Below are 21,467 nucleotides of genomic sequence, written 5' to 3'. Positions count from 1 at the left end.
ATAATCAGGCATTAATGACTTTTAAAGCGAAGAGCCGTAAAAACTGGTTCATCAGTTCGCTTACTCCTTTCGACATACTATCACCTGAAAATTAAAAAAAATGTACACCCCCTTTTTGCGTGGACCCCCTCCTCCTCAAATTCGATCCAGGATGATGTAGCTCTCTGTATGCGTGAGTGTTCATGGTTCCCACCTTTCCACCAAATTTGGTGTCAATCTCTACAACCGTCTCCGAGGAAAATGGGTTTGACAGACAGACAGAGAGACAGTAAACCGATTTTAATAAGGTTTTGTTTTACACAAAACTTTAAAAAATGTAATGCCAATCCCCAAAAATATCAGTCGATTCCAACTTACTCCAGCCAACTGGAGGGTAGAAAAATAATCCTACAACAGTTTCGCTAATAACCAGCATTGGAGATGGACAAAATGATGTCCGGATTGACTACGGTCGACACCACGGCAGGAATATCTCAATAACAGAAAAATAGTAAAAGCAGATCATGCAGAGCCAATGGTCTTTCCCATCAACACGTGTGTGCATTCCTCTGTGCTCACCGCGGTTGAGGATGTGGGAGGAGTCTTTTTGGGTACTCCAGTCCCTCTCACATCATGCAAAAAACTTGACATGTCTTACGAAATGGATTGGGTATACAGCAGTATCTAAAATGTTGTTAGGGAAGCAAGTGGGAATTTACCGAAAAATCGAAGAGGGAAGGTCCGGTTCAGATCCTCATCCAATATATCAGCTGCCAATGAGGAGCAGCCTTTTGTTCCTATCCTGATTCGGTATGTACCGGCTATTTAAATAAGAGTGTGGAAGTATGAACTCGGCGGGGAGCTAGAAAGAAGGGCAGCGGCAGAAAGAAGGGCAGCGGCAGAAAGATACATACAATTTGATCATTCAACATCAGCCGAAGACCAAATCAAAAAGAAGAAAGAGTGAATATGGAAAAAAAAAGAAAATTAACCATAAGTACACATCATGTATAAGCCAATATTGACCCGACTTAAGGATAATACCACCTGCCAATTTTCAGATATCATCACCCATCAGGAAAACAAATTCTTCATGGGGTCCTTGATGTCAGCGCGTCAGGCTTACCACCGTTTCTTCTTCAAACAGCACAGCCAAATGCCAGAGCAAAATTGGCAAACGGTCTATAAAGATAAAAAACTCCAATTACAAATAGGACAGCAGCCCACCAAACAGGCTCTATTAGTACCCCACCAGCATAAGTGTCTTTTGAGCCGTAGATGACCATAAACATCCAGAAAAAGTCCACCAAATCCTCAAGATAAATGTCTCCCTAATGACAATAAGGAACTCTCGATATATAAATTTTCACAGCAGATTTTTTTTATTTAAGATACAAAGGGTCCAGCTTTCTTGTTTTCAAAAAAAAAAAACAAAGAAAACAGAATAATATTCAAATCAGTTCTAACCAATCGCGGAGCTGTCACTTCGAAAAGATTGCGATTTCTCAGAATCATCCCAATCAATATTGTAACGTTTTCTTTTTTTATACCCATCAACAAATTTCTTTTCCCAACAAATCAACTCGCAACCCCAGAAATTTAGTCTCGATTAAAAAGAAACTACCGTCCGCCTTTAGATCCTAAAACTTTCTCTCCTAATGAGTCATTTAAATAGCCGGTTTCCCCCGGACTAAGAAATAAAACTTTTTCCTTCCCTTGAAAAATAGACTGAAAGACGCTTGGCTAAAAAAAAATGCATCGAATTGGACGCTAAAAATAAAAAGTACGTAGCATCGCAATACTAAATATGAGAAGAAAGGTTATTTATTATTTTGTTTCCAAATATATAAAATTGTAAAATTATTAAATCGGACTCAGGGTTGCTGGAGATTGATGGGTTTTGGGTAGAAATTTTGATCCATGAAATTGGAAGTAAAACTGTGAAAATGATAAAAAATACTAGGTAATAAGTAAAAGGGGGATTGCTGCAGAAATGAATCTCTCTATCGGGGAACTGTTTGTCTGTTCGCCTGTCTGTATGTCTGTCACCTATCACAAGCATTTTTCTCACAAGCGACTATACCGATAGACACCAAATTTAGTAAAAAGATGGGAACTGTGAACCTCCATGCATCCACTGAATTACATCGTTCTATGTGAAATCAAAGAGGATCTCCATATATACAAAAGAGTAGTTTTTCACTAATGCGCGAAAGTGACTATTTCGACATAATATATGCATATATATTATGTGCTAGGTGGTAAGGGGACAAATATCCACTCGAATGTTGAAATATTAGAAATAATACACGAAACCTTTCATTCCTGAAGTGTCCAGTCTCTGGCTTTCCTACTTGGTTCATCTATTATCGGAGTTTCGTACGGAATAATGCTGTCAAATTAGTTTTGAGAAGTAATTATACCCTACCCGCCACATTATTGGTAACAGATAAAAGATATTGTTCTGTTCTTAGCTAAAACCCTTCATTCACTGCATATTTTCTTGATTCATCTGATGTCCTCACAGAATTTCCTAAAATTATCTCGTTTTGTTTCTCTGATCGTCAGCACGTTATTTTCGCTTGATCGTCCGCCCTGTCACCCTCTATTATTCTGAGTGTTGGCTGACCTTAAAAGGCAACGAACGGCGTCTTGCGATATTGGAGACGAAAATTTTGCATTCGAAATGAGAATAACCGCGATCGATATGGGGTTGCACCGACCGTGGAAAAATTGCGAAGGAGACGTCTTTCGATGCCAAGTTTGGTCTAAACGACCAAAAGGCCGACCAAAACCACGGTGGCTTGATACACTAGATGGCGATTTGAAAGCCTCGCAATTGCATCCAGAACAGGCTTTTGATAAAACAAAGTGGCGAAATCGATCCCGACAAGCCGACCCCGCTTGTGAACGGAAGAAAGGCATAGGAAAAAGAAGAAAAGTCCTCGCTTTATTTTTCCGAATGAGGGATTTTCTGTTTCGATCCTCGCTCGATACTTGTAACATTGAAGTTGAACCATTCATGATGCTGACTTTTGTCTATTGTAACTAAGATCTTTGCAAGGTGCTAGTCACAAGTATTGGCGCCATTTTCGCATTGTGTATTTCTAACATATTACTAAGCCACGGGATCCCAAATAAGGGACTCTAAACGAGATATATACTTTAAGTTGGATTTCAAAATGTCTACCATGTCTCTTTCTGGTAGGCTGCGCATCTGCCCCTCGTTCGCTTAGAGTCGTTGAACTCTAATTTTTCCAATGCCTTCTTGGAAATTGCTTTAGCATTTACTGCAGATGCAACTTTTGCATAGTAGAGTTTTACAAGGGCTCTCTTAGTGCCCCATCAATTTTTAGGACTCCTCTGACCTGGTGCTTGTCTCTAGTTCACTATTCATCAGTCTATGACTCGCTGTTCGCCAGAATTCCCGGGTCGACATCGTTCAGTCTCTTCTCTTCAAAGGGTAGAAGTCTTGCTTCTGCCTTTTCGACATCCATAATCTTCCTTTAGGGATCCCAACAGATTTTCCATTGATATTACTACGCTGATCAACTGGCTTTTGTTATCCTTAATTACCTACAGAGAACGGTCATCAACGCCGATATCATTCATTCATTGGTATAAACTCGATCAAAACAGAGCTAATGTTATTTACTACCAAGTCAAGGGTGCACGAATTCACCTCCCGTGGCTAAATGAACAAAGATTATCGCTTTCCTCTAATGTGAAGTTTCTGAACGTGGCGCCAAGTAAGTTAACTTTTCTTTGACTCGATTATCGACTCGCCGAACGATATGAGCCCCAAAGCCGGAATTATCTTTTTAATTAGGCTCACCCCTTCGGTTTTTTCCAGTCCAAGGTTGAAACCATGAACTGTCATCCATCCGCAAGTCTACTTTGCGCCTATTCGAGAATGCGTCCAGCAACAAGCGCCGTCCATCCTCGACCTCCATCCTCCTAAGAGCTTTTCATTGAACAGAGAGCGGTTCCACAGATAGTCCCTCAATATCCATAAAAGATAGTTTGGCACGTGGAAAGTATTGTTTAGTGTGCCTAGAATGTGTTTCCATTTTAGGGAATTAAAGTCGTTTCTGACGTCAAGCGTTTCAAGGTACACCAGCCGTTGAGCTCGGTGGCTATGTGTGCTCGACGAGCGGCATCCACGACTTACAAGACAGCAACAACTGTCGATCTCCCTGCTCTAAAACCGAACTGTCGTGGAGCTGAGTGTCCAGCAGCGCATGTCATTTCAACGAGTCTACTTCTGATAAGCTCTTCCAGCACTTTCCCAGCAGTGTCAAGCATACAAAGTGGGCGGTATGAAGACGGCAACTCAGGATCGCCTTTCCCTTCGCTGATCAGCACAAGCCTCGCCACCTTCCAACAACAAGAGAAACTGTCCTCTTTCAGGCAAGCGTTGGATTCGACGAGCAGAAGGTCTGGCCGATTTTGGAACATCAGTCTGTATATCTCTGCTAGAACACCATCGGGCCCTGGCGCCTTCTTGGTGTTCATAGAGAGGACTGCCTATTCCAACTCTTTTATAGAGAACGACGTCATCATTCCGTATCTGCTTGGCCTTAAGTGGACATGATTTCCACAGAGTGCCGATTTTTTGGGTTTATAGTTTGTAACCAAGTTCCCAAGGGCCCCATTCACATCGTCGACCAGCAACGAGCCATACTCCTATTTATTGCACTGCGGAGGCTCCTTTTGGCTGTACTCTGTCTTTATGGTACATGCCTACTCCCAGCCGTTTAGACGTTGTATTAATCGGCGGATTCTGTGGGACTCCTTCCGGAGCTTGCAATTTCCGCCTTACACCAATAGATGGAAGGTTTGCCACGTCTAGGCCATCTGCAGACCATCGATATCAGGTTCATAACTAAATTTACGGGTACTCTCCAGCGTGATCCTACATCTCGGTGTTCACCTTCGCAACGTTCTATGCATAGAAAGAGCGCCGAGATAACGCACACCGAGAGTTTGAATCAATTATATCATACCTCCTTGAATTCAATAGAGAAGAAGAATAAAATTGCATAAATCGCTGAACTATATCGACTTTTCAAAGCAGCCACCATAATTTTTTGAACCCCAACCCCCTAGCTCCAATGTATAATTGTCACAACCTTATTGACTCTTATTGTTGCAGCTGTATTTCTTCATTGACTTCTCCCACTCCGACTACTCTCCTCTTATTATGATCGTCATCAACGCCATTTAGATCTGCCTTAATAAGGAACTCCAGACATCCCGGTTTTGCGGCGAGGTCCATCAATTATCCCTGAAAGATCTCTAGATCCTGGCCTACGCTATCGCTCCATTTGAAGCGGGGTCTTCCGCATCTTCCCTTTCCACCATAGATATTGTCTTATAGACTGGCTCATCGCCACACACACGAATTAAGTGAATCACCTACCCTAACCTATTGAGTCGGATTTTATGCACAAACAAATGGTAACCGTATCACTCATAGATTTCGTCGTTATATAGGTTACCCCCTCCTCACCAATTTTCACAATGAGTAGTCCATCCCGTTTAAATTAGTTTCGATACAAAGAAAATAGAAAACCTTTAGAACACAATCCTATCCTTACCTTGAGTTCGGTGCAACCCAAAAAACAAAAGCCAGTTCAATTACCCTTTCAGCTCTGATTTGACCTCTTAGCTATGCAACCTTTATCCGTAATTAGAAATGTTTTTGAAAGATGAATATCTGAAAAGGGCAAACATGAGTTCATCCATTATGAATAAGGCACGTCATATTCCTGCTTCAATACTTCCTGAACGGATAGCACTCTCAATTTTCATATACTATGTATGCATATTAAACGTGATATCCTTTCTTCCCATAATTCATATATCCGTCACCAATTTGTACTTACGCCCGGTATAGATCTGAACTTTCCTAACATCCACCATACTTGAAAGTTCTCTCAACATGATACATAATTAACCGCCAAGTAACATGATTAACCTTCACGAAAGGATCGCGGAATTTAGAGGGTATAATCTGGAAATTTTCCAGAGGTTCATGGTAGTCACAAGTTGTGGGAACGTGGAATCTATTATCCTTACCGTCATCATACTCTGCTTCCATTCAATTGAAATCTTCTCTTCAAATGATGAAAGAGTATCTTTAGATATGATTAACTTAAAACTTTGGTTGTTCAGGATGAAAAGTTTATTCAAGGCAGAGAACAATAGAACTAATTACTTACTCGGTGAGGACGAATCCCACGGCGTTTCTTGAAACTTCAGTTCTGTAGCTCCTGAAATGAATAAGTTGAAATAGAAAAGTTAATGGAAATGATCCTAAAATTTGAAGAGGTGAATAACTGAAAACTTATGTGATGGGCAATTTTCAAAAGCTTAATTGGGATACAGCGGCCATGTGGTTAGAGATTTGACCTCTCTATGTACTCTCGAATCCAACCTATGTTCGGATTCTTTCTCAAATTGCAGATCTTTGCGAAAGTGTCTCCCCAGTACCCTCGATGCCGCAGGGTTATCAGTTTGCTCTAAATTATAGAAGGGAAGAAATTCAAGAATGCTTTGCTTTCCGTTGGAATGGACGACCGAGATCACTTTCAACCTCCACCACAAGAAATGAGCGTCCGGGTAGTCAAGCACCGTGGTCCGAACTTCGGCGTGTGATGGTACCATCGCACGTTTGCAGGTCAGGTCACTAAATATACCATCCCATGCACGTTTCTGGGGGCACCAAATAAACTTAGTTCGATGGGCGACAAGGCGACGTCTACCCAAAGTGCAGCCACACGTCGCCTAACAGTGTACGACCCTCTTAGCAGACACAATTTCCCGGTGGACACAGGGGCAGAAGTCTCAGCCAGTCTTCCAGTCTCCACACCAAACAAATTAAGCATGATGTTCAGCGCCAGATCAATAATACTGGTTCCCCAATTTTCTCTTCAAGATGCGTCCTTTTTCAATCCAGAAGCTCGCTGTTGTGTGGAAAGAGTCCAACGAATTAACTAAGTAGGGTATATGAAGAGCTTCCAGCCGCATTTGGTCATTTCCATACTATCTGTTCCCCAAATCAAGTAGTGAAACTCAGACGCTGCGGAGATTACAGACGGCTGAATGCGCCTTCGGACGGGTACCCAAATTCTGCTGTTTTCTCGACCTTGGATCTCACCAAGCATGCCTATAAATTGTTGCAGTTCCCGAAGATATTCCAAAGGCAGCCCTTAGGACTCTTGTCATTCCCACGGATGACTTTTGGCCACTGCACCGCGCCCCAAACATGCCAATAACTCACTCACCCTGTGCTACAAAACTTCGATATCTGCTTTGTCTACTTCGATGAAATTTTGGTCGCCTACTTCACCGAGTCTGGACACTTGACACATCTAGAGTGTAATTTTCAGCGCTTCTTTGACCAAGGCTTAGCTCTCAATGTTAAAAAGGTGAAATCTCTAGGCACACAACCTCACCCAAACAGGGTACACGCGGTGACGAGCTTTCCGCTGCCTAATACAGTAAAAGACCTCATAAGGTTCCTAAGCATGGTAACCTACTACTGCCTTTCCCGTCCAAAGCCGCCCACCACCAGCGCACCTTGATGCCTTGCTGTCAGTGCCTCGAACCAAAGAATCGCGGGGACTCTGTAGTCTACAGAAGTAATCCAGGCATTTTAGACCGCGAAGTAGCAGCTGGTAGATGCTAGATCGTTTGGCGATGCTTTAGACATCGCAGTAAATGTTGATCTACAGTAGAAGATAAAGCAAAGCTGGCAGTCTTAAATTTTTCCCATAGCAGTTGAATCCGCTTCAATGCAACTACGGTTCCTACAATCCCTGGCTATTAACCGCGTACCCAACCATCAAATCAGTCCGTTTTTCCCTTGATGGCAAACCGTTTACCTTGTTCACAGACCATAGCCTCTCATTTGCCTTACCGAAAAAGCCCAACAAAGCATCACCTAGTCAATTACAGCATCTAATTTCATAAGCCAGCTTACTTCCCACATTCAACATGTGTCCGGTGAAGATAACTTACTTGCCAACTTTTTGTTCCAGATGTCAGCAATCATGAACATTCCAACTACAGTCGATTTTTTGGCAATCGCTGCGGCGCAAAAAATATACTGTTCTTCAGAGCGTGTAGTCGGGCCCCAAATACAATGATTCACTTTCATCTGCTGCGTGATCTCCGGAAAGAGACCTCTCCTTCTTCTTCTTCAGCCTTTGTCCTGTACACAACGAGGTTGGCTCGTCGTGATCTACCTCACCACTTGGCACTACCACCACTTGGTGGTGGTGTCGCAGCTGACACCGTCGTGAGTTCAGTGATGAATCTGATAACGGCGGCGTGTGAGGCTTCCATGCCCCGGAGGGGCCCCAGGCGCGACAAGCCTTCTATGTACTGGTGGACGGCGGAAATTGCCGACCTACGGAAGGAGTGTCATAAGCTCCGCCGTTTGGCACAACGCTTGTACGCCAACGAGGAGGCATGTGCCATAAAGGCACAATATAGATCAGCGAAAAGGAGACTCCGCAGCGCTATAAATAAAAGCAAAGCTCGCGGCTGGCAAAATCTCGTTAATGAGGTGAATGATGACCCGTGGGGACTTGGCTATAAGCTTGTCACTCGGAAAATCGGGGCTCTGCGGAAGCCCTGCATACTGAGCACCGACCAGATGGACCGCATTGTGCGGGCATTGTTCCCCAGACACCCTGTACGGGTTGATGTAAACAGCGCGGAAAGCCTCGTGGATTGCCCCCTTTTCACAATGGGAGAACTCGAAGAAGCGGTTCTCACTATGAAAAACAGGAAGGCGCCAGGCCCTGATGGCATCCCGGCGGAAGTTTACAAACTGGTGTTCCGCCAACGGCCAGAATTGCTGCTCGAAGCGTTCAACGCGTGCTTGAAGGAGGGCATTTTTCCTTCTCGCTGGAAAGTGGCCAGACTCGCGTTAATCCGTAAGGGTAAAGGAGATCCGGAGCTCCCGTCTGCATACCGACCGCTGTGTATGCTTGACACGGCCGGAAAAGTGCTCGAGAAGCTCATCAGGGGTAGATTCGCTGAAGCGATCCGTGTTGCCGGGGACTTATCCGCAAGGCAGTTCGGGTTTAGAACAGGGAAATCTACAGTGGATGCTGTTATGGAGGTCGTAGATGCGTTTAATCGAGCCGGGGCACACAGCCGCCGATCTCGACGGATAGTGCTCCTCATAACGCTTGACGTCAGAAATGCCTTCAATTCCGTAAGATGGACAGATATGCTGGGCACACTAGAGAACTCCTTTCACGTGCCAAGCTATCTCTTGCGGATATTGAAGGATTATCTGAAAGGCCGCTCCCTGTTCTATGAGACGCTAGAGGGCCAGAGGAGGATGGAAATCACGTCGGGAGTAGCGCAGGGATCCATCCTAGGGCCGGACCTCTGGAACGCTTCCTACGATAGTCTGCTGAGACTCGATATGCCTGAAGAGTCGCGCCTGGTCGGTTATGCAGACGACGTTGCGGCACTTGTTGCCGGACGCACTGTTGAACAGGCGCAAAGCAGACTTGGCATATTGATGCGACGGGTAAGCGGATGGATGACTGCTCACGGTTTCAACCTTGCGCTGGAAAAAACCGAAGTAGTCATTCTGACCAGAAGGAGAATCCCGACCTTGCGTCCCATATCGATCGGCGAGTTGACTATAGAGTCAAAACCAGCGGTTAAATACCTTGGTTTAATGCTCGACTCGAAGATGAGCTTCTTCGAGCAAATCAAAGCAGCCGCGGACAGGGCTGCAACAGGAGTCGCGGCCTTGAGTCGGCTAATGGCGAATGTGGGCGGCCCTATATCAACTAGGAGACGTCTCCTCATGGGAGCAACGCAGTCCGTCCTTCTCTATGGTGCGGAGGTATGGGCTGATGCCCTTGACAAGGAGGTGCATCGTAAACGCCTAGCTCAAGTGCAGAGGCGGGGAGCTTTGCGAGTGGCGTCTGCTTATCGCACTGTCTCCGAACCGGCTGTGATGGTGATTGCGGGAGTGATCCCCGTTGCCCTCCTTGCCAAGGAGCGCAAAGCTATCTATCGCCGTAAGGGCGAAAACTTAAGAGAAGTGGTTGCCCGTGAAGAACGTCAACGCACCCTTAACGAGTGGCAAGTTTCTTGGCAAAATGAGCCAAGGGGCAAGTGGACTGCGCGGCTCATCGACAAATTAGACCCGTGGTTGAACAGAAAGCGCGGTGAGATTGATTACTTCCTTACCCAACTTCTAAGTGGGCATGGAGGTTTTCAGTCTTACCTGCACAGGGTTGGGAAGGCGCGATCTCCTGATTGTGTGTTCTGCAATAGTGCCGGATGACGCTGAGCACACCTTTTTCTCTTGCGAGAGGTGGGATGGCCTCCGCCAGCAGCTTTATGCAGACACAGGGGAGCTCTCTCCAGACAACATTGTCAGAGAGATGCTGAAGAGCGCTGGCAGCTGGAAACGTATTGCGCATTATGTTCGGGCTCTTCTTACTACGAAGAAGATTGAACTCGACCGGCAGAGGGATCGGACGGTAAGGGGTTCCCTGAACTTACAACTCCCTTCTTCCCCTCCCCTCCCGTTGGTGAAAGGAATTCCCTGACTTGAAGGCTCCCAAAGCCGGGAGAGCGGGAGGGCTAGCCCGAAGTAATGTGTCAAACGGTTCCAGGCTAGTTCTCTGATGACAGGGAGGTGTTTAGTTGGTAGTCCGCCAGCGTGCTTTTGCGGGAGTCCAACACTCTGTGCGTAAACGCATTCACCTACCCTACTCCAAAAAAAAAAAACTTGGCCCTATCAAATGTTTGATCTGGATGGAATCTTGAAACTTTTAAATCCCCATCTAGCGTATCAAGCCTTTTGGTCGTTTACCATCGACTTCGATGTTCAGACCAATCTTGGCAAGCGAATTCTCGTTAGCGCGAATTACATGACGATACCATCGAAGACGCATCTCTCGCAGTTTTTCCACGATCGGTGCGACTCCATATCGACCACGGATATCCTCATTTCGGATGTGATCAAAACGTGTTACGCGAATAGTCCAGCGCAACATCTTCGTCTACATTACCGTAAGACGCCGTTCGATGTCTCTTATAGTCGGCCAACACTCAGAACCATTGGGAGCAATAGGACGGACGACATTCTAGTAAATTTTATACCTAGGCCATATATTCCGCTCGCTTTTCGTAAGGAAGTGTTTCGCACGGTTTGGCACATCCCTGCATTCGGACAACGAGCCGGCTAGTCTTAGGCAAATATTTCTGTCCGAGCATGATCAAGGACGTGAATTTTTGGGCCAGAAAGTGCATCTCATGCCCGAAGTGTAAGGTGGTTACTATGAAGGAAGTAGGAGTGCTCCGTATGTCGAAAAAGCGCTCCCGCACGAAACATGTAGACCCTATTTGCCCGGCTACAAATATTGTCCCACGATCATTAATTGGCTTACGCTGTGTCCTAACACAATACATCTAAAGCACACTGCAGCATAGTTACTGCGACCTCTATCGCGAGTGGATTTCGCGCTTTGGTGTTCCTTGCGGTAATTATCACAGCCCAGGGAATGTAATTCCAACATACTCTCTTCTCTCTGAAAGCTCCGAGCCAATAGACAGCCGCATACCATCGGCAGTAAACTCCTTGGTTGGATCTAGGAACGGACTGCTGATGCGGAGCGATAGTTAACGCCCACCACAGATCCCGACGAACAACGGGTGCGCTCGCAGGACATGCCACCAACTAAGACAGACGCAGCCTCCAGGTGACGGCAATTTTAACACTTAGGCCTTGGAATGGAGAGGCAGAGAATTAACGTAAGGGAATGAATTCTTTTAGGGTTTTTTGCGCAATGGGATAGAGTTCTGACCAAAGAAGGTGATATAAAAATCTTTCTGAAAGAGGGCTCTACTGGAATCGTAGACCTGACCTTCGTCAGCGATTCACTGGTGCGCCAATAATCACAAGGCAATTATTTTTGAACTATGGAGAGGGTATAATGCTTGAAAAACCACATACTCAAAGTGGAGAGGAATATCAGGTTGGTTTACAGAAGCATTGGACAAGGAAACCTTCATTAGGAATGTGATTAGGAGGAAGTTACCACCCAGAAAGAGCTCTCCATGCATGTGGTGGTTACCACCGAGTCAGATAAATGGCAAGAACAGCATCCATATAAGAAAGTTCGTAAAAGCGAGCGGAGTGGAGTATTTTAAACAACTCTGTTCGGGGTGGGGGGACGGAAATAAGTGGGGGGGAGCGCCTATTGGATTGTAATAAGAACCCTCATAGGATTCTTATCACCCCCAGAAAGACTAGGATTTTTACCTTGTTCAGAGTTCTCTGAATGCGACTTCAGTTCCTACAATAAGCATTGACGTGCTGCTGGAGATCTGTAGCTGAATAGGGGACAGCAATGATCCCAGCTAGAACGAAGTGCCGAATAGGCATCTTAAATTCGCTGTGAAATCTAGACCGGGCATGTTCGTTGAGATATTCAACTCATGCAAGTTAGTCTTCCACCAACAAATCTGCGAGGCATAATAAGATTCTGTCCAAGGAACTTAAGAGCCCATTATATCTTAGAAAGTCGGACAAAATCTTCTAGTGAAACCTTGGAGCTGCTGGTTCAAATACACTTTCCCGCCAACGAGGAGGACTGTGAGTCAGCGCCTTGCATGGAGGGTTTGTGGAGGGTTGTTGAGATTCACCGGAGCTGTATCTCTTTAGGATACGTACCACAGACCTGGAGACGCGCACGAGTGGTTTTTATACCAAAAGCGGCAGGTGAGGCCCTGAGTCTGCGAAGGTCTTTCGACCAATCAGCCTCACCACTTTTGTGCTGAAGACCCTAGCGCGTTCTAGCTATCCGCTTAAAGGCGATTATAAAAAAAACACTTTTGTGTAAGTCCCAGCATGCCTATCTGAAAGACAGATCCACAGAAACCGCTCTCCACAAGGTAATTGGCACAGTAGAAGCAGTACCAAATCCCGTCGGATGTGAGAGGCAACCACTTGACCAGAGTTGTGAACGAACGCACGCTGCAGAGTGCAGCCATCTCCCCAGTGGTCTGATTAATAATGATGGACGAAATTCTACGAATGTTGGACTGCAGGCGGTTCAAGGTACTGGTGTATGCCGACCACTTGGTGATATTAGTGCGAAATGGTGCGAATAAGGCCTTGTACTTAGCGACGGCATCCTCGAGACCGGTGGGGCAGTGGAGAAACGAATAATCTGGGCGGCACACTCAAGGTCACCCTCTTCTGGGTTCCCGGGCATAGGAACACATAGGGAAATGAACGGACTGACCAGGCGGGGCTCTGCTCTTGCCAGCCCTTCGGTGGGTACAGCCGGTGTCTCGCTGGTGGCTGTCAAGAGCGGAGTCTACCCACACTACTTAGCAGCCGCGTTCCTTAGATGGTAAAGGCTTTCCATCTACGCCAAGTCAAGGAGGATTTGGTCCACCTATAACATCACGAGATCACGAGAGCTCCTGTGCCAGACGCGTGCAAATGCATTCAAAATTACGGCAGTCTGCACGGGGCACTGGTCCATAGGAGACCATGCTGCCAGGCTCGGCATACCCTACAATTTGCATTGCCGAGGTTGCGGAGAAGGAAGGGAAACCTTCATGCACTTTCTCTGCATGACTAGAGTCAGGCTACAGACACTGGGTAAATCATTCTTTGGGGACCTCAGAGAAATTTCTAGCTGCTGGGTGGGAAAGCTGCCGACTAGACTCTGCCTCTCTGCTCCCATAACAGCAGTCAGTTATGACATCAAAACGGAGTGGCCACTGATACCTATCTACCTACCCTACATTTCTCGCAATTTTTCTACGATCGGTCTAATGCCATATTCATCGCTTAGGTCCTCATTTCGGAGGTGATCATCGCGTGTTTCACAAACGAAACAAGCGGCGGGTCGTCGTTCATTGTCTCTTTTAGTAGGTCACTACTCAGAACCATAAAGGGCGACAGGGTGCACGAATCTGCAAGAAATTTGGGTCATAAGATCGTGATATGATTTTCTCTTATTATTGGAGTAAATGTAAAGGGCGACTTGTTTTTATTACTCAGTAAAACATGATCCATAATTTTTTTTCATTTTTCCGTCGCACGTGTGTCAAGAAATTTACATAAAGCGCTCTTCCATTTGAACCAAACAGTAAGTCCCAGTGGGCTTTTAACTCTTTTCATCTGCCAGACCACTTCAACATGATAACACCCAGATCTGTCTTATCAAATTTACAAAAAGATTGAAAAATCTCAATTGAAAAAATTGCATTGCATACCTTCTGCTTTCCATTAATTTAAATAAATTATCCCCGAAACTCCACCATTTCAAAACGACAGTTCAAATTGATAATGACAATATCATTAAGCATTTGGCAACATATAGCGTGGAAAAGGCAATTATTTTTCCCACATACGAACGTATGGACATTTCCCAATATCTGATATCTGTCCAGAGAAAATGAATTTCTTTTTAATCAGTGAAAATGGTTTATCGTTGGCTCCCTGGGCTTGGCATAAAATTCACTCACATTCACACAGCTCACGTTAAAAATTGAACTCCGGGAAAATTGTGTAAATTGAACTCATCCAACGCGCAACAGGACAATTAGTTGGAAAATGGAATCAATTTGGATAACTTATCGGATTTGTGATTCGATTGGCCGGAAATATCTAATCCTAGCTAGGGTTCACCATTGTCAATTAATTCAACTACAGATGATACCTGATGATGCAACGAAATGTGATTATGAGTAGAGTTTGATGCAAAACCGCAAAATGTACCCAATAAAGCGGTATTGGTTTTGAATCCTGCGGGGGCCAGGACAATATGCCGGGCAACTCACCAGAGATCATACGTCGTCATCGCTATCCGAAAAAGAAAATAAATAAATTGACATATTGAATGCAATCCAAAATCACATCGGGATTGGAAAAACGATTAGGAAATTGAAAAGCGGCTGGAGATTGACTGTTCCCCTTAAGAGGGGGGGGCGGGGGGGCGAGATTTTATTTAGATTTTCCATTGAAAGAGCTCCATTTAAACTGCGAGATTAATACTAATGAATATTTCACAGGAGGTAATGGGATGAGAAGCCGCAACGGGTTCAATTTCCAATTTTAATCCTCAAATTAAAAGCACATTCGACCTAAGCAACCCCACGTTGGGCGCCAAAAACTATATCGTGTTATTAGCCCTCCAGGGTAACTCCAGAGAATGTTTTTGGCTTTAGGATAAATCCCATTTGAGATGAGACCCTTTTCAAAAGTTCAGACTCTTCGTCCTTCCTTCCTGAACAGAACAAAGTAAAGTTTCTTCACAATTACCCAGTTTTTGCCTCCATTGCTTCCGTTGCTTCCTTCTAAAATTTTTCCGAATTTTCCAATTACTTTAACATATTTCGTGATTTACGAGATTTGTTTTGGATGTGTCCCAAAATTCTGTCAGCTTGTGGGAGGATATTGAATAAATTATGATAGGGAAAGGATTACAGATTATGGAAAATCGTTTTTATAAACTCAAATGGGACCTTCAACAGATTTTCATAAAGTCAGAAGAGAGAGACTTGATTGCTGGAGAAGAATACTTGGAAATGCGAGCTCGCTTTGGGCAATTCTGTACCTACCTTTCCTGCTTTGTATTTAATTATTACAGTAATTTGAAGTGTAGGGAGGGGGCAAGATGAGTGACAATTAAGTTGTGAAAAGTTCATCACGGCCCCAAAGAAAAGGCACTAGATAAAGTGTGTAAATCTCTGTAAATAGGTTTAAACTCTTAATTGACTTCTCCTGCATCTTCCATAGGGGAGAGCATATTATCTTAGCCATGAGTATAGGAAGAAATACCCCTCACTCGTTAGTGTAACACTAAAGCAGCAAAAGGCTCATCGCAACCCGTAGGGGGAATGACACTGACGCAGGACCATCCAGGTTAACCAAAATCAACAACGCAGTCTGAGTTATCCCAAAATCTATGGAAAATGGTAAAACTTTCCGGTGTTCCGTCAAGATGGGTTTGCACCGCCTCTAAGCTGGCCAGCCTCTTGAATACGAAGGGTCCTTTTGACACTTCAATTTTCTCGTGTCGGTTATAACATTTTGGCGTGACCTTAAAATGATTCGATCACGCATAGGAATTGGAAAAGTTTGCAACCCGAGCATCACGATCGAGACAAAAATGCAGGACGGATCACTTACACAATGGACGTTTCCCCTGCCTTAGATTTTCAGGGGATCTCACCCTACCTTGGTATCCTGCCATTATGGAGGTGACTGATCTTTTCAAATGGTAGCAAATGTATGGCCCGTAAATTTAAGGTCTCACAAATAACAGATTTCGCTCAGACGGTCAGAAGCGAGTGTTGATCAGATACGAACCATAGCGATACGTATAGGAGCCAATAATACCACTTTCGAGGAGAGCAGATTGCGTTGAAAAACTGGAAACACTTCTCAATTCTGTGAAACTTCACTTTGTCATTTACGTGTTAGTAAATGCTACTTCCATTGATCAACAATAGTCATTACTAGTTTGCATCCACTTCCAAAAATCAAGTTCCATTCGTTTTATTGCTTCCAAGAACTCAGTTGCGCTGCCATTTACGTCTCTGTGGATTTGCCTGCGTACCTACCTTCTGAAACACATCAATTTAAGGGCTATCCCCCCCCCTCTAATTCGGCCTTTGGACCATTCGCGCACTACATCACCACCAGCAAACGAATGTGATACAGCGTCTCCTGGTACCACCACTATGGAAGTTCTCCTCGGAAACTTGGCTTTAGTTTGGCCGACAGGGTTGCTGTCCCGTGTTCCTCACTACCACCTCTGAGCACCAATTGCGCTGACAGGTGAAATTCCTCCAAATGTAGGTAATACTTTCAGAAGTGGAGGAAGAATAAATTCTTCAATTGAAATCTATCTGTCGCGGCTCGTCCACCGGTAAGCAAAGTACCGTTCTTTTATCGCAACAGAAGTCTTTGATATCTTGTGTACGCTTGTGTCGGCTGTTGAGAAGTCGATATAACTCTCTTTCGCCATTCCGAGTGTCCAGTTTACCGAAAAGATCTTTGTAATCGACCGCTCGGATAACAATGACAGCTCTTGTTGCTTCCCGAATTCCACCGCCAATTAGCCAGCATTTTAGCATCGAGAACTTTATGACTGAGGCGTTTCTTGTCACGGACCTTTATTTTAACATTGTCATTCCAAAGCCAAGTATCTCGGTTGATGAAACACTCTAAAATCTAGGAAGGTGAGACAGTCGCTTAATGAACCATGTATTGACAAGTACAAGGCCATGGGTGTCCGCGAAATCGACTATAGATTTCCCGCGCTCATTGCGCGCTCCAAATCTTTTTCCGAAATGGCGCCTGCTGCCGTCTGTCTTATCACCTGGATAATCGTTAAGGTCACCCGCAACGACGATAGAGTCATCAGCAGGCACCTAATAGGCTCTCGCATAAAGAAGTTGCCTGAATCTGCCAAAATCAGGTCGGCCTGTTTGTAGTGCGAACGCGTCTCTGACAAAAGTTAATAGTGAGATCAGCTGATATAATGGTGGGCTTCATCTGCCGGTCATTAAATCATTCGATTTTTTTAATAGTATCACGGAACTCTTCAGTCTTGACAATATTAACAACGCATTGATTGTGTGGGCGTCCACAACAGAGAAGTTTATAGACATTTTTGCCGCGTTCGTGTTGTACGTCGCAGCTTTTGGCACCAGACCATCGAGTCTTTTGCAGAGCGCAGCTATCAATGCTACTGTAGACTGGAGACTAAGTGAGAGTCTCAGGACATCAAGGGAAGCTGTGAGGGATTTAGGTACAATACCTAAAACTGACCATATTATGGGAACTACAACCAATTTCTGCAATGGTCGTTCTCCAGCCGCTCTTTCAATATCAGCTTTTTGTAAGCTCGGGCGGTGACCACGCAATCTTGAATAGCACACATAAATCTCTCCGTCTCAGCAAAGAGCTCTCCAGCACACAACTATTTTTCGACAAATGCAAATCGACAAATGGCTGCCATTGATCGATCTGCTCTTGGTCTGACTTCAACCCACTCAGAAGGCTGAAACATCGATCCTTCAAGTTAACTGAATACAAGAGACTCGACTGCATGTCGGCCATGTTGCGCCACAATGTCAACCATACCCCGCCTTCCGTGTCAGGAGGCCGGTTCATCCGCTTGACGACAGAGGTGGGATGACGCATTCAGAATCTGTAGTGCGTATCCACCGGTAGACCTTTTCCAGATCGATTTTCGTCCAATATTTCGCACGCTTAAGACAGGGAAGGGAGAGCGAATACATACAATACGCTTACCTTAATCTTCCTCGAGAGAAGTGATTTCAGTACCCGCTTTACACGTCACAAGAATTCGGACAGCAGAGCATCCTTCAAATCACCAACTCGAGCTCTTTACAGAAATTCAAGGTATTTGTTGAAGTTTGTCTCGGTCATAGCTTGGATGTGGAGGTCATCAATGCTATGTCCGGTATGTGGCTTGTGATGACCTTTGAGGATGGCTTAGATTCGACACTTATCTAATCCAAATTCTATCCGAATATCATGGCTGAACATGTCTACTATGACTTTTAAGTTGGTCGTTAGTACCAGCATACAAATTGATGTCATCAAGTGTATCAACTCGCACTTAGCACGTAGTCCATATTTCATTGCAAAACCATGCCCTCTAGCATCATTCCGTAGCCATGAAAGGGGGTTCAACGCCATGCAAAACCAAAGGGGACTCAACGAATCCCCTGTATATGGATAGGCTCTAGAGTATTAGTACTTATAAGATGGTATACCACCCTTCCATGACTGCTTGAGTTTGGGATCAATGCGATAGAGACGTAGGACATCAATTAGCCAGATAAGCAGGAGGCTGTTGGAAGCCTTGGCATAATCGAGATAGCAACTAATGAGTAATGAAGCGGCACTGATTTGCGACCCGCTGTATAGTCAAGTGCGCGTATTGCGGGAAGCGTTCGACAAATTTCCGGTGCAACAAGTGGCGATAAGATGTTGCACCCCCCCCCCCCCCCCCCCTTCTATTATTTCGTAGAAGGAGCGGATGATAAAAAGGTCCATTTCCTCCTCCATCCGTTGCCTACACGAATCTACTGAAGTGTTCGCTTCAGGTTGTGACGAGAAACAGCTGCAGCAGATGAAGCAATGGTCCTAGTCATCGTAGCGGCCAGATGTCAAACCACCTCACGATTAGCGGTTTCCACGCCGTGCTGTCCATTACGGGAGCCCAACTCTGTCACCAAGTTAGACACTCCTGCCTGTTATCCGTATCGGACCTTAAATTAATTTTTCTCCTCATTAGATGGATTTGCATTTGATACTTAACTGCTTCCTCAGTGAGCAATCGGCAGGGCTGCAAATTTCCTGCACTTTTCTCGCCTACCCCCTGAGGCGATGCAGTATCTTACAGCAATTCTCCACCTGGCATAGAGGTAATAACCTCAGACGAAGTTATTTGCGAAAGGTTTCCTTCGGCACAGGATCTGCACACTCTCTGAATCTGGAAAATGTTTGGGAACACCGCAGGTTTATGGTGATAGGTGATTTTAGAGGAGAATGCAATGGGCCTAATAAAAGGAAATTTTTGGGGTATGTGTTCTCAGCCGGGTTATTTGCGGTTGCGTCCACATCGCCGATCGCGACCTTTATACCTTAGTCTTTGGAGTCTCTGAGTCTCCGTTCACAACCCGAGTGTCGTACGCCTTAGTTCGGTAGAGATTTGTCTTGCATCCACCAGCATAAAACATGCACTCAGTATAAACAGGCACCGTTTTTGCTTTCATAGTGGGGCTCTGATTGCGGGTCACAAAATCAATCGTTGTTTTGAGAAGACCGTAGGTTTGGCTTAAATAATTAAACCACCCGGACGTAACTGCATCTTTTTAATTTGTCGCAGTCATCGGTGTAACATTACCCCTCAAGCTCATGGTATCCAAAAGAGCGGTTAATTGATATACGCTGTCTGAGTTTAGACCCAAGAGGGGAGAAGTTGGGAAATTAAGCAGTGGATTCATGGTCAAAGTTTGCATACTGAGAGGACAACAACCAACAAACACCACTGCTCAAAAAGCAGGGACAATCAAAAGAACGTCTAAGGTAATTATATCAGACGTCAGGAAGGAGACAGGTCTCAGTGGCGCAGGTGCTAAATGGTACTTCCCCTCCGCTGAAGGGAGGCCTGAAACAAAAGAGCAATTAAGAAGACTCACGGAAGACCTAAGCCAAGAAAGCGGGGAACATGTAGATTAACCGGCATGAAGGGAATGCCCCCAAAAAAATCCAAACCTGAACTCAAGAGAGGAGAAAATCCTGGCAGGTCAGGGGTGAAGACAGATATCAGGAAGCCCGCTATGTTAGTGCGGTCAAGGGCATTCGGCTGGCCATATTGCCAAAAATGTTTCCCCAGCAAATACTCACTCATGAGGAGCAGGAAACTATCGAAGACCTTGCCGTCAGGCAGATGTGCAAGAGATGGACTGTGAATTTCGTGTCCACCTAGATACGCTTTCGATCAAGTCATATTCTGCTGGACTGCTCGACAGAAGATACTCCAGAGTAGCTTAGAATCATAGTTCCTAAATTGCTAGGCTGGGAAGGAGCAGAACTGTCAACATGTGCTGGGGATGATATACACATGGTGACAGTTATTCTCCCGAAAGCTGCAGCAATAGAGACGGAAAATCTCATGGGCTTCCTAATAGCTCAGAATGAGGATCTCCATACGCGGTTATAGAGAGTCTTCAGAAGCAAGGAGGTGGGGAGGGTAGATCTCTGGAGGCAATCAAACGTCGAAGTTGCCATATCAACTATCGATTTGGCAACAAACCTGTGAACATGCACAGGGAAAAGCCGAGGAAAGGCATCTCGGAGGGGACACCGGGTGAAAAGCATGCCGAGGTCTCCGAAGAACTCTCAAAAGCCATAGAGGCGGAAAGGACTAGATCAGCCAGGAAGTAGACCTGCTGCCCAGTGGAAAGCAGAAACTGGATGGCCTAGACCTAGGACTTCTAGGGCTAGACGAGCTCGAAACAATGAAGAAGCCAATGGCCAGCACTAACATAGCCCAGATAAACTTCTATCATACGAAAGATGCATCTGCGGTAACTGCAAGGGTAGGTTCCAAGGAGAACATTTGAATAGTCCTGGCTCAAGAACCCTGCGTGTACCGGGGACAGATTCGCGGTCTGCAAGAAGGAAGCATGCAGGTGATTTTGGACTCCTCTTGTGAAAAACCAAGAGCTTGCATAGTTCTTAAACGTAATTCAAAATATATTTGCCTTTCAGGTTTCCTGACCGGGGACTTTGTGGCTATCCAAGTCTCACTGAAAGCCGGGAGGAGCACTCGAGAGGTACTCGTGACATTGGAATATTTCCCAGGGGACAATATTCCGGTTCCACCGAATCAAACCGCTAAACTGGAGAAGTACTGTGAGAAGAGGGCGTT

The 21,467-nt window shown here is 45.1% G+C and overlaps 1 protein-coding gene across 1 annotated transcript in view; it reads right to left on the bottom strand.

Annotated features, from left to right (window-relative positions):
- The window catches only part of LOC119653208, a 307,226-nt gene that overhangs the window by 225,778 nt on the left and 59,981 nt on the right, over positions 1-21,467 (bottom strand). The window contains exon 2 of the mRNA XM_038057775.1: positions 6,204-6,254. The gene's annotated coding sequence lies outside the window, so the exon portion shown is untranslated. The remainder of the gene's footprint in view (positions 1-6,203; positions 6,255-21,467) is intronic.

Source organism: Hermetia illucens, chromosome 3 (assembly GCF_905115235.1).
Source record: "Hermetia illucens chromosome 3, iHerIll2.2.curated.20191125, whole genome shotgun sequence".
Lineage (NCBI taxonomy): Eukaryota > Metazoa > Arthropoda > Insecta > Diptera > Stratiomyidae > Hermetia > Hermetia illucens.
The sequence above is the reverse complement of the archived record's forward strand: the minus strand, read 5'-3'. Positions and strand labels throughout refer to the sequence as shown.